The following is a 10,626-nucleotide window of genomic DNA, read 5'->3' as shown; positions in this document are numbered from 1 at the left end:
CTTCTCTAAAGTAGGACCTTTGCTGGATGACTTGTAAGTCAAACTGCCAGGTACCTTGTAGCTGCTTTTCTAACTTGTACAAATCCTAAAACTGTACTGAGTACCAATAATGCTCAGTGTAATAGAGCTAGCATAGTAGCATAGAATATTGTTATTGTTGTTGGTCAAAAACAGGTCTGGTAGGTGTACATTGCAACAGCAGAATAAATGGGTGCAATCCTCCCAGTCCTGTCTTAGACCCTTTCTCATGGAGAAAAAAGCTTGCTCTGCTGGTTACAATGAGGTGTTAATCTCTTGAATGGAGAAAACATAAAGCAGTACTGATAATAAAGCCTTCTACTTGCTTTTAAAGTTAATCTCATCCACTTCAAGTAGTCTAATGTGGCCTTTCCTCTACCAGTTTCTCTTTTAAGAAACATCTCTACACAACAGTGTCACATCTGCAACAAAAAAGGTTCCTGAGGTAATTAATGTTGGCAGAGACGAGACTAGCATGGTTATTATACATGCTTGTGCTAGTAGTATAGCAGAGAGTGGAAAGCAACAGTCCCTGGAACATCCTGTGCTGTTGCTAAATTTTATCAGGACAGACATGCAAATTTCTAAGGCAGATAAAGTATTTGTAATGGGCAGGTGTCGACACAATGTCCAGCCCTGTTTCTGTGGATGCAAGCAGCCTCTTTAACAATCCAAACGGTTAAGAGTCTTATTTTGAGACAAGAAGAAGAACAGCTCAATTAAGTTTGTACTGTCTATCAGTCCCATCAACCAGCATCTTTTAATAGTAAAGTCATTTGAAAGAACAGGCAGACAGTTTCTTTCTAGCTCTTTTAAATATTTCTAAAGTGCCTTTCCTAAAATGACTTCTAAAGGTATTACAAACTTGGTAAACAGCTAAAACATTCCCTTTATTGAACAAACTTCTGGTGTCTATTTAGAACACCTGGCTCTGACCCCCAAAATTACAATCCAGTACATGAATTGACATTGTAAGACAACCCTCCCCACCCACCCCTTTGCTTTATGTTTAACTAGACCATGGCATTCACGAGGAACTGAATCTGGCTGAACCATTCAGCAGAAACAGAACAGTTCATGCTAAATGTCAAGTTATTCCTTGTGCAAGTTGTCGGCGCTATGCCACAAGATTTACTCCTGCAGATAGTTCAACTGCACCATTCTCTTTCAAGAAGGGCTGAATCTTCCTAATGAATCCATCTGCCGGTAGGGTGGGGATGCTGCTTACAGTCTGGCTTTGGGGCTCCTGTCCTTGTTTAAGAAGGTGTTGATGATCTCAAACACAACCTGAGGCTCATTCAGGTGGACAAAATGATTGCCAGCAACTTTGACATGGAGGAAACGCTAAGAGTAAGGGAGAACACAATGAGAAATGGACTATAGAAGAGAAAATTCAGGGATATGAAACAATGATACTAATAGAGGTTACGAAACATTATCATTGGGGTCGTAAAGGAAGGCTGGAGGAACCCATCCAGCCACAGCTATAACTGGCAGTGGAGTGAAAAGCAGTTCAGTAGTTTTGTTGGCTTCTTAGCCAGGCCTGTGTTTATCATGGGCTTAAAGAAGAAAAAACCCCAAATGTGTATATAGGCTGGATACATTAGGAAAGGTCAGTTTACGTAATTCTGCTTCAGCTAGTTCAGGGGAGGAGAAGAGCTATGGAGGACAATGAAACTTTGCACAATGGAAATGCTGCTCAAGCTGCCATGTTATATCCTCCCTCTCCTCAACCAGACTCCTACTACTTCCTCTGCCATCTGTCCCTCGGTCCCCACTCAATACATGCAAACCCCAAGTGAAAAAAGCTGCTCCCCAGTTAGACCAATGCAATTAGGCCTAGGGGCAGAATTGTGTTCTCCAGGACTTGCACTCACCTCTTTTAGGTAGGTTTTCAATGCTTGCTGCAGTGGCTTTGCATAGTACAGAGGGCTAGCTGCAGTGTTCCTGGTAAAAATCCCAGTTTGTGCTCTAGAATAAGAACACCCAACTCTTAATTGCAAATAAGAACACAAATACATTTTAAGCAATCTGCAGGATAGCTTGCACTGATCCTTCTCACTGATGTGGTTATAAAAGGACAGACTATAGATTGGCTGAACATGTGATCAAGCTGATATTTACCCAGTTCAATATATTTTCATAATTAAAGCAGCAATCCCCTGCACGCTTACCTAAAAGTAAGCCCCCCTCAAAACAGTAGGACTTAATTGCGAGTAAACATGCAGAGGATTGCGCTAAACCTGAATTCTACACTACAAGAAGGTTTAGGCTCTACAGAGGGCCTATTCAATCTTATTCTTGGGAGATATCAGTGAAGCAATCAGTGTTCCTAATTCTCTCTCTTCCCCCCACCCCAACTTCCCTCAAGCAGTAATACTAGGCCCTGGGTTACATCTATATGTCACTTACATGATCACCAGTACATCAGCCTCAATTTTTTTCAAGAAGTTGAGACATCAGTCCAGAGATAAAAAAACGTGGCTGTGCTATATATGAAAGTGACAGATAAGCAAGTCAGACAGACAAGATTAGTTGTTTCTTAACACATGGGATTTCTTATACAGCCCAACAATTTGCATGCATTCCTGAAAATCAACCCACTGCTACGCTGCCCCTTTATTCTGTACTGGAGGAGACAGATATGGGGCAGGCACCCCCTTTCTCCTCTGCTGCCAATCATCTGTTTGGCAGGGGGGAAATAGGGAGTGCTCGATAAATGGTATTGTTGTTGCCACTATCTGGCCTTGGGATGTCCTTTGGTCTATGTTACCACATAAGTTGCTACAAGCATAAATGAGCTAAGGAAATACATAATATAGGAATACCCCGATTTACGTACCTTCGTTTAACGGACCCTCGTGATTACGGCCATGCTCCAAACTCCACCATACCCCACTTAAAGTACGCACGCTTTGCAATTACGGACACTGACAGCACGCCCAAACTTGTGTTCCACGTGCCACGTGCGTTGCGAAGCATCGTCTCCCATAGGGTTCAGAGCAACTCTGAGCGACTGCTGACCTGAAGGTTCTCGTTTCTACAGTAAAGATCTTCTTTAAATTGTTTACAGTAAATTGTTACTACAGTACAGTACAGTACAGAGCGATCGGAGCTCTGCCTGCCCCGGCCTAGGTCAGTGGCGGCAGTGTGTGTGTGTGTGGGGGGGACACCTCATGCTCTTTACTGTAGATCACCTGATTTCATTTTATACCTCTCCATTGTCCCATTTTATACCTCTCCATTGTCTCCCATTGTCCCATCTTCCTTTCCTGCTTTAATTGATTGTGATAAAAAAATTCTTTAGATCCCCCTGATTTCATTTTATACCTCTCCATTGTCCCATCTTCCTTTCCTGCTTTAATTGAATACTTTTCTCTCTGTCTCTGCCCATCATTAGTTCTGGCTTTTGCCACTGCTGGCTTGTGACTACCGTGTGTGTGGGGTGTGTGTGTGTATTGGTATTGTTTTCCCTTGCCTTCAGTACAGTACAGTATTACAGTATATAATGGCAGATACAAAGAAAAGTCGTAAATCTATTACCTTAGATACAAAGCTTAAAATGATTAAACTGTCTGATGAAGGTGTTTCTCAAGCTGAGACAGGCCAAAGGCTAGGCTTCACTCGAACTACAGTTAACACGGTCATGAAGAGCAAAGAAAAAATTATTGCGGAAGTTAAGAATGCTACGCCAGTGAACACAACAAAAATTAGAAAAAGGGATAGCGTTGTTGCAGACATGGAAAGACTCTTAAATAGTTTGGATAGAAAATCAGACTGCACGCCAGGCAATGATTCAAAGTAAGGCCTTAAGCCTATTCAATGACCTGAAGGCTAAGAAAGGTGAGGCAGCGAAGGATGCCGAATTTGTTGCAAGCCGTGGATGGTTTGATAGGTTCAAGAAGAGGTCTAACCTACATAACATCAAAGCGCAAGGAGAGGCAGCTGCTGCAGATACTGAGGCTGCAGAAAGCTATCCACACGACCTTGCCAAAATTATTGAAGAGGGAGGCTACTCCAAGGAACAAATTTTTAATGTGGATGAGACTGGGCTGTTCTGGAAAAAGATGCCTGCAAGAACCTTCATCGCAAGAGGAGAAAACAATGCCAGGCTACAAGCCAGCTAAAGAAAGAATAACCCTTCTGTTAGGTGGCAATGCTTCTGGTACCCTAAAGCTAAAGCCTATGCTAATTTATCGTTGGCAAAACCCTAGAGCTTTGAAGAACTACGTTAAAACTAGACTTCCAGTGCATTAGAGGTCTAATAGAAAAGCATGGGCGACCAGCCGTTTTCAAAGATTGGTTTGACACCTGCTTTGTACCAGAGGTGAAAGCCTATTGCAAGGACAACAATATCCCTTTTAACATTTTGCTCCTTGTAGACAATGCTCCTGGCCACCCTCAAACGTTAGATGAACTGAACCCTAACATTCGAGTGGAATTCCTACCACCGAATACCACCTCACTCCTGCAGCCCATGGATCAATGTGTCATAGCCACCTTCAAGTTGAACTACTTGAAAAGAACCTTCAGTAAGTGTATTGCAGCAATAGACAATGAAGAGGGGACAGGGCAAGAAGTCCTAAAGAAGTTCTGGAAAAGCTACGACATCTTGGATTGCATCAAAACTATAAGAGATGCTTGGAATGACATCAAGGAAACAACAATGAAAGGGGCCTGGAAAAAATTATGCCCACAGTTTGTTGATGATGTCGAAGCCTTTGAAGATTATGTAGCTAATGTTACTGAAAATATTGTAGAGATGGCAAGGCAGTTAGAGCTGGAAGTGGAGCCAGAAGATGTTGCTGAACTTATGGTGTCCCATACTGAACCCCTCAGCAATGAAGATCTTCTGGAACTTGAAGAGGAGAGAGAAGAAGAAAATGTGCCGGATGAGGATGAGACCATGGAACAGCCTGAAGGCCTAACTTCAAAAATTCTCTTGGAAGCTTTCCATCATCTTCATAGCGCCATGGCTCTTTTTGAAAAGCATGATAGGGACTTTGAAAGAAGTTCCAAAGTCAATGCTAACATTTTGGGGGCTTATGCCTGTTACAAAGAAATATACAGGGAAAAGAAAAGAGCTACAGTTCAAACCTCCTTAGACACCTACTTTCGTTAAAGGCCAGCAGCACCCAGTCAATCTCCCAGACCATCAACATCCACTGAAAGTCCATCTCTAGCATCGACATCAGCCCCAAGCCCTACTTCTACTTCAGGTAGTCCATCCAAATCGCCAGCAAGAAAGCGTCTAGACCTTGATGACTCGACTTATGAAGTAGAAGATATGCCCTCTCCTTCATCCTTCCTACAATACATGTGAATTTTCGTTCATCCATTTCGCGTCTGCCAGCTGACATTAACGGTAAGCTTACCCTTTTTCATGAAGGGTTTATTTTATTTTATGTTTATTTTAGTTATAAATGCGCTATTTACATCAGTTTTGCCCGTATATGACGATTGTAGTGAGGTACATGCATCGATAAGTGAAAAAAAAGTAGTGCTTCACTTTAAGTACATTTTCACTTTACATACATGCTCCGGTCCCATTGTGTATGTTAATGCGGGGTATTCCTGTATTTTGCTATAAAAAAGGTGAATAATAGGTGTCTTCAAAGCTTGATAACAGACAAGGAGAAAGGGGGGCAGTACACTAGAAATTGTCTTGCATTTGTGGGAAACTGCAACACAATGGTGCAGCATGGAGTGCCCTGTTTACTGTTTTAGTCAGTGTATCTTACCCTCTTCCAGTCAGCCAACATTCTGTGGCCACTAAATACACTCAGTCTTCAGTAGGCTGGGTTTTTTGGGGCAGGGAGACATTCTGCCATTTAGGGGGTTGTTTCTTTAAAAAAATGAACTTTTGCAAACTGGGCTTCCTCCAAGCCTACTGATATCTCATGTACATGAATGGCGCTGTTTTGGCCATATAAGCAATAGCACTAATCCCTGAACATTGGAAATTGAGGGAATTACATGAATTTTCTGATGCATGGTGAGCCCTTCAGGTTATACTATTTTTGCTGTTAGGCTTAAATGAAAAAGTGTTTGGGTATCTTATGAGGACACACTCAAAATTTTATCACAGCATTCATTTGCTTTTTCATGTGCCTCAATGTGCTATTGATTTTAATACAGATAATTTTGGGAGTGTTTTGTGTGCCTTAAATATTTGTGCATTTTGCTTGTTTTTTATTATCTGAAATATTTGTAAAATGCTAAACAGTACCAAATACCATACAACAACAAAAACAGAACAGTTAGAAACAGTTCTCCCAACAAGTTGAATATTGTACTCAAGTCAGCTCATCTTCTGGGAAACCTGTAGAAATCTTGAGTTTTTAGCATCTGACAAAATGTGTACTGTGTCAGAGCCCATCTAACTTCAATAGGCAGTGTGTTCCACCAGGCAAGTACAAGGGGGGAGAAAAGCATGACAGATCACGAAACGTAAAAAGCCACCTTCTAGCTCGGAATCAGCTATTGGCTGGTGATGGCTTTCCAGGATTCAGACTGTTGGAATGTATGAGGTTCAACTTCAACTTGTGGGTTGAGGTTGCATGGGGGTAAAGACGTAGCTAGAGAGGAGACCTCTTGGTTGCTAGGCTATACCTATCTCTTTGATCTCCTCCTGTCTCTTCTCTTCCTGCTAGACTGATATGCAGAAGGATGTTGATCTCAGTTCCTTCCCTCCTTCCAGTCGTCTTCTTTCTCGCGAGGGGAGCAGACATCTTTCCTTTGTCTCTCCCTCTTATCCAGCATGAGGGCGAGCACTGGGCGCAGTGCTCATTGCTCCAACTTAGCTAGTTAGCTAGATATAGGACTCTTTCCTATCAAACATGTACTTCCAGAATAAAGTAGTTGTTTCTTATTTTAAAGCTTAAAGCCTCTGTCTGACTAATTTACAGGGAAGGTAGAATCTTAGCAAAGATTCAAACACACACACATAAGCTCGCTCAATACTCTCCGTTCCGCTACACAAGTCTGCAGGGTCCTGCAGGACATTGGACCCAGCCTCCTATACAGACAATGCCAAGGAAAACCTGGTATTTACTTCCTATTAAATGCCAAACCTCAAATATCATTCAGGTTCTCAGATGATGCAGCTGTTGTATAGGATTGCACAGTACACACAGTCCTAGGCACACCTATCATGTGTTTCAATAGCATTTTTTTAATGTACAAATTGTTTTACAAAAATGCACATCTTCAGAAGAGCCCTGTAGGACAGCCAGAAATAGGTGGAAATTAAATATTCCAGTATGCTGGCATCTAGCCAGCAAAAGCTCTCATAGCAATTCCTTTGACAGCTGAGATTGAGGAAACGGGCTGAGGTACCAACATGTTTAAGGCATTCACAATTCAGGTGTGGAGGACCTCCAGTTTTTGCTGAACTACAACTCCCATCCACACCAGCAAGCATGGCCAATTACCAGGGATGATGGGAGTTGTACTTCAGCCACAGTTGGAGGGCTAAAGGTTTCCCACACTTGGCCTAATTTGTCTATATCAAGCATACTGTTTCCATGGTTAGATACCCTTTGGGTAAATGAAAAATACAAGGGGAGGTACATAAACTAGAGCAAAACTCACTGCAAGGAGTCTTATATCTCTGTTATACACCAAACCTAGAGAAAGAAAAGAACTACATCCCACATTTTGTACAAACTTTCTTCCATTTCTCTTTAACCCAGGAGAGAGGGAAGTTACTATAAATGGTAAACTGGATTGAATGTCATAGCTAGGAAGATTAAAATTTAAAGACCTGGGGAGATGAATGCTGCCTGTTCTGGAAGACCACTTTTGTAATGGGAGGGGGGTACCTCCTGGACTTGACACTATCTATGGAGACCTCACAGATGGTGCTAGTGGCTAGGTGGGCATTCTACCAGCTTAGATTGGTTTGCCAGCTGTGACCCTATCAACAGAATGTGGAGTTTGCCTCAGTTACTCATACTCTGGTTATACTCCAGACTAGACGACTGTAATGGGCTCTATGTTGCCTTTAAATATGGTCCAGAAATTTAGTTGGTGTAGAATGCAGCCCTAGGATGTTTCTGGAAACCAGGCATTCAGATACCTGCTGCATTGGCTGCCTATTTATTCCCAGGCACAATTTAAAGAGCTGGTGGTAAAATGTAAAACTATATAAAACTGTTTGGGGCAAGGTTATTTGAAGTTATGCCAGCACCTGTACAAATGTGTGTGGACCTTAAGATTGGCCTCTGAAGCCCTGCTCACAGAATCATGATCAAACTGGTGAGCACTAGAGACAAAGGCCTGAAAAGTAGGGGCACCCCAAGAGGCATAAATAGTTTCTATGGCCTCTTCTCAACCAGTTTTTCATAATAGACCTTAGTAAACTTGTTGGTTACAAACTTGCTGTTTTTCAGTTTCATAACTGATTTGTTTGCATTTTTTAAAAATAAGATTTTATGCTTTCAGTTGTCTTCTATAAATTGCCTTGGAAGAATTTTGTCTTGAAAGACAGCATATAAGTACTATAAAACAAACAACATCAGTACTGAATATTTAACCACAGAATGTGCTAGTCACTGTGCTAGGTCATCTGACATCCTTAGGCAGAGTCAGATCACTGGTCTAGGTAGCCACTAACACAACTGACAGCTCTGATGCCTCTTAGCAAGACTGCTACATTCCCTACCACCAGAGAGATTTTTTAACTCAAGATGCTAGCCATTAAACCTGGGGCCTAAAGTATGTTCTACCACCAAGCTCTCCTCCCCTAATGGCAGGTTCAGTGCATCACAACAGCCAATTCTCTGTATTGATGTCTTACCTCCCTCCACTTCAGTAGCCCCTCGCTGCAACAATATCTTTGCACTCTCTTCTGTTAGGTGGTTGTTTGATTTTAATAACCTAGGTAAGTCAAGGAGAAACATGCATTATGTTCATCATTAAGACATGGGCAAGAATGATATTCTTGGAAATGCCCCCATCAAGTTATCCCATATTTTGTTAAATAACCACATTTGTCCCTTCTGAATCATTTTTCTGTGATCAGCCCAACTATCTCATGTTGACTTTTAGCTTATCCTCTAAATGCTGCCCTGGGCTCCTGCTGGGAGGAAGGGCAGGATATAAATCTAATAAATAAATAAATAATAATAAATTATTTGCAATTCCAAAATTATTTGTTTCACCCACTTGTTCATCCAAATCCCTAGTACTGTAGAACTCAAAAACATAACAAAGTTCACCAATGCACAGTAGGTAGAAATTCCAAAAGTGACCTGATGGGGCCTGGGTTACTTTATTGTACCACAGCAATGCATTGCAAACTTCCTGAAAATATTCAGAAGCAATGCCATCAAACAGGACACTGGGCTTGATGGATTGCTGTTATGAACCAGTAATACCAGTTATGTTCAGAGTTTTGGTGAGTTAAAAAAAAGTTTTAAAAGGCCTTTGATAGAAGGCTTTTTAATTAAGTAATTAAGCTCTGAGCACCATTATTTTTCCTTTCATTCCAGTGTCCTAGTTGTGGGTCTTCTGCACTGGGGTGTGCGTATGGAGGAATCTTCAACAAAATGCCTTTGGAAAGTACCATGTTGGATATCCTTGACATTCCCTTGCAGATCAGCAGACCTTTCAGAAGAACCGTTTCTGAAGAAGGTCAGCTACTGGATTGTACCCAAAGGCACACGATTAGCAGGACACACCCTTGTAACACCCTAGCTCATGGAACAAACACCAAAACCTGGAAGATTCCAAGGAGAAAAACTCACATCTGAAGCGCCACTTGAGGACTGCGCACTTTGGGGGAATTGAGCAGGTTGGCTTCAAAATCCAGCAGAATGTCATAAAACATCCGCTCAGACTTTAGCATATTCTCCCATTCCTGTAAGTCAGATGCAGTTATCTGCTTTCAGTAGCTTCTTGCACTGAAAGCCTCTCAAGAAGTATGCTAAACATCAACACTAGCAATAGCTTCTTTGGAGGCAAGGCATGCCCAATGACAGTTATGGAATGAAAGTGTTAGCTCTTTGGAGGCATCCTGACACTAAGACCCACTTAAATGACATGACATCTTGAACCTCACCTCTAAACTTGAGAGGGCATCTCTAGGGGTGAACTGGAAGCTCCTCGGCTTCTCTTGTCTATGTAATCCTGGGCCCCTCTCATAACCCTGCCAGCAAGAGAGCCAATAAACAACAACAAAGTTTGGCAATGGCTTCTGTGGGAGGTAGGAACCTGAGTAAAGTAACTCACTGAATCACATACACAAGCAGGGCTTTGCTTAACCCTCATGCAGACCTGGCCAAAAAAATCACACTGGCTGACTTTGGTATATCTTTGTAGCCCAATGAGGTTTCCAGTGGAAGGATGGGATCACTTTGTCCCTCAGAGACTTTTTTGTTTGGTCATCATAAGCGTGCTTAACATTGCCACAGCATCTTGAGCCAAAAAAATTTATTCAGAGGAGGTAGAATTTTTCTGAGCTGTATACGGTGGCTCCTTCTCCATGCATATTGAGGAAACAACACGATTTCTGGGGTATTTTGGGACCCCAGTGGGTGTTTTTTTTTGTTTCCAGAAGGAAAACAGTAAGTGGTAACTGGCTGGAATTTGACATTGCACAGATGA

At 42.0% G+C, this 10,626-nt stretch overlaps 1 long non-coding RNA gene and 1 pseudogene across 2 annotated transcripts in view; one reads left to right on the top strand and one right to left on the bottom strand.

Moving 5' to 3' along the window:
* The first annotated feature begins 59 nt into the window (after window positions 1-59).
* LOC133390542 (tigger transposable element-derived protein 1-like) lies at window positions 60-10,206 on the top strand (annotated as a pseudogene).
* The window catches only part of LOC133390545 (uncharacterized), a 39,135-nt gene continuing 29,514 nt past the window's right edge, over window positions 1,006-10,626 (bottom strand). The window contains exons 5-8 of one of the 2 annotated variants that reach the window (XR_009764422.1): window positions 8,819-8,898; window positions 2,431-2,507; window positions 1,896-1,989; window positions 1,006-1,362 (exon numbers count right to left, since the gene is read on the bottom strand). This is a non-coding gene — a long non-coding RNA (uncharacterized LOC133390545). Of the gene's footprint in view, window positions 1,363-1,895; window positions 1,990-2,430; window positions 8,899-10,626 lie in introns of both variants that reach the window. The other variant, XR_009764421.1, reaches the window with a different exon arrangement.

Source organism: Rhineura floridana, chromosome 8 (assembly GCF_030035675.1).
Source record: "Rhineura floridana isolate rRhiFlo1 chromosome 8, rRhiFlo1.hap2, whole genome shotgun sequence".
Taxonomy (NCBI): Eukaryota; Metazoa; Chordata; class Lepidosauria; order Squamata; family Rhineuridae; genus Rhineura; species Rhineura floridana.
Note: the sequence above shows the minus strand (reverse complement) of the source record. Positions and strands in the feature narration are given on the sequence as shown.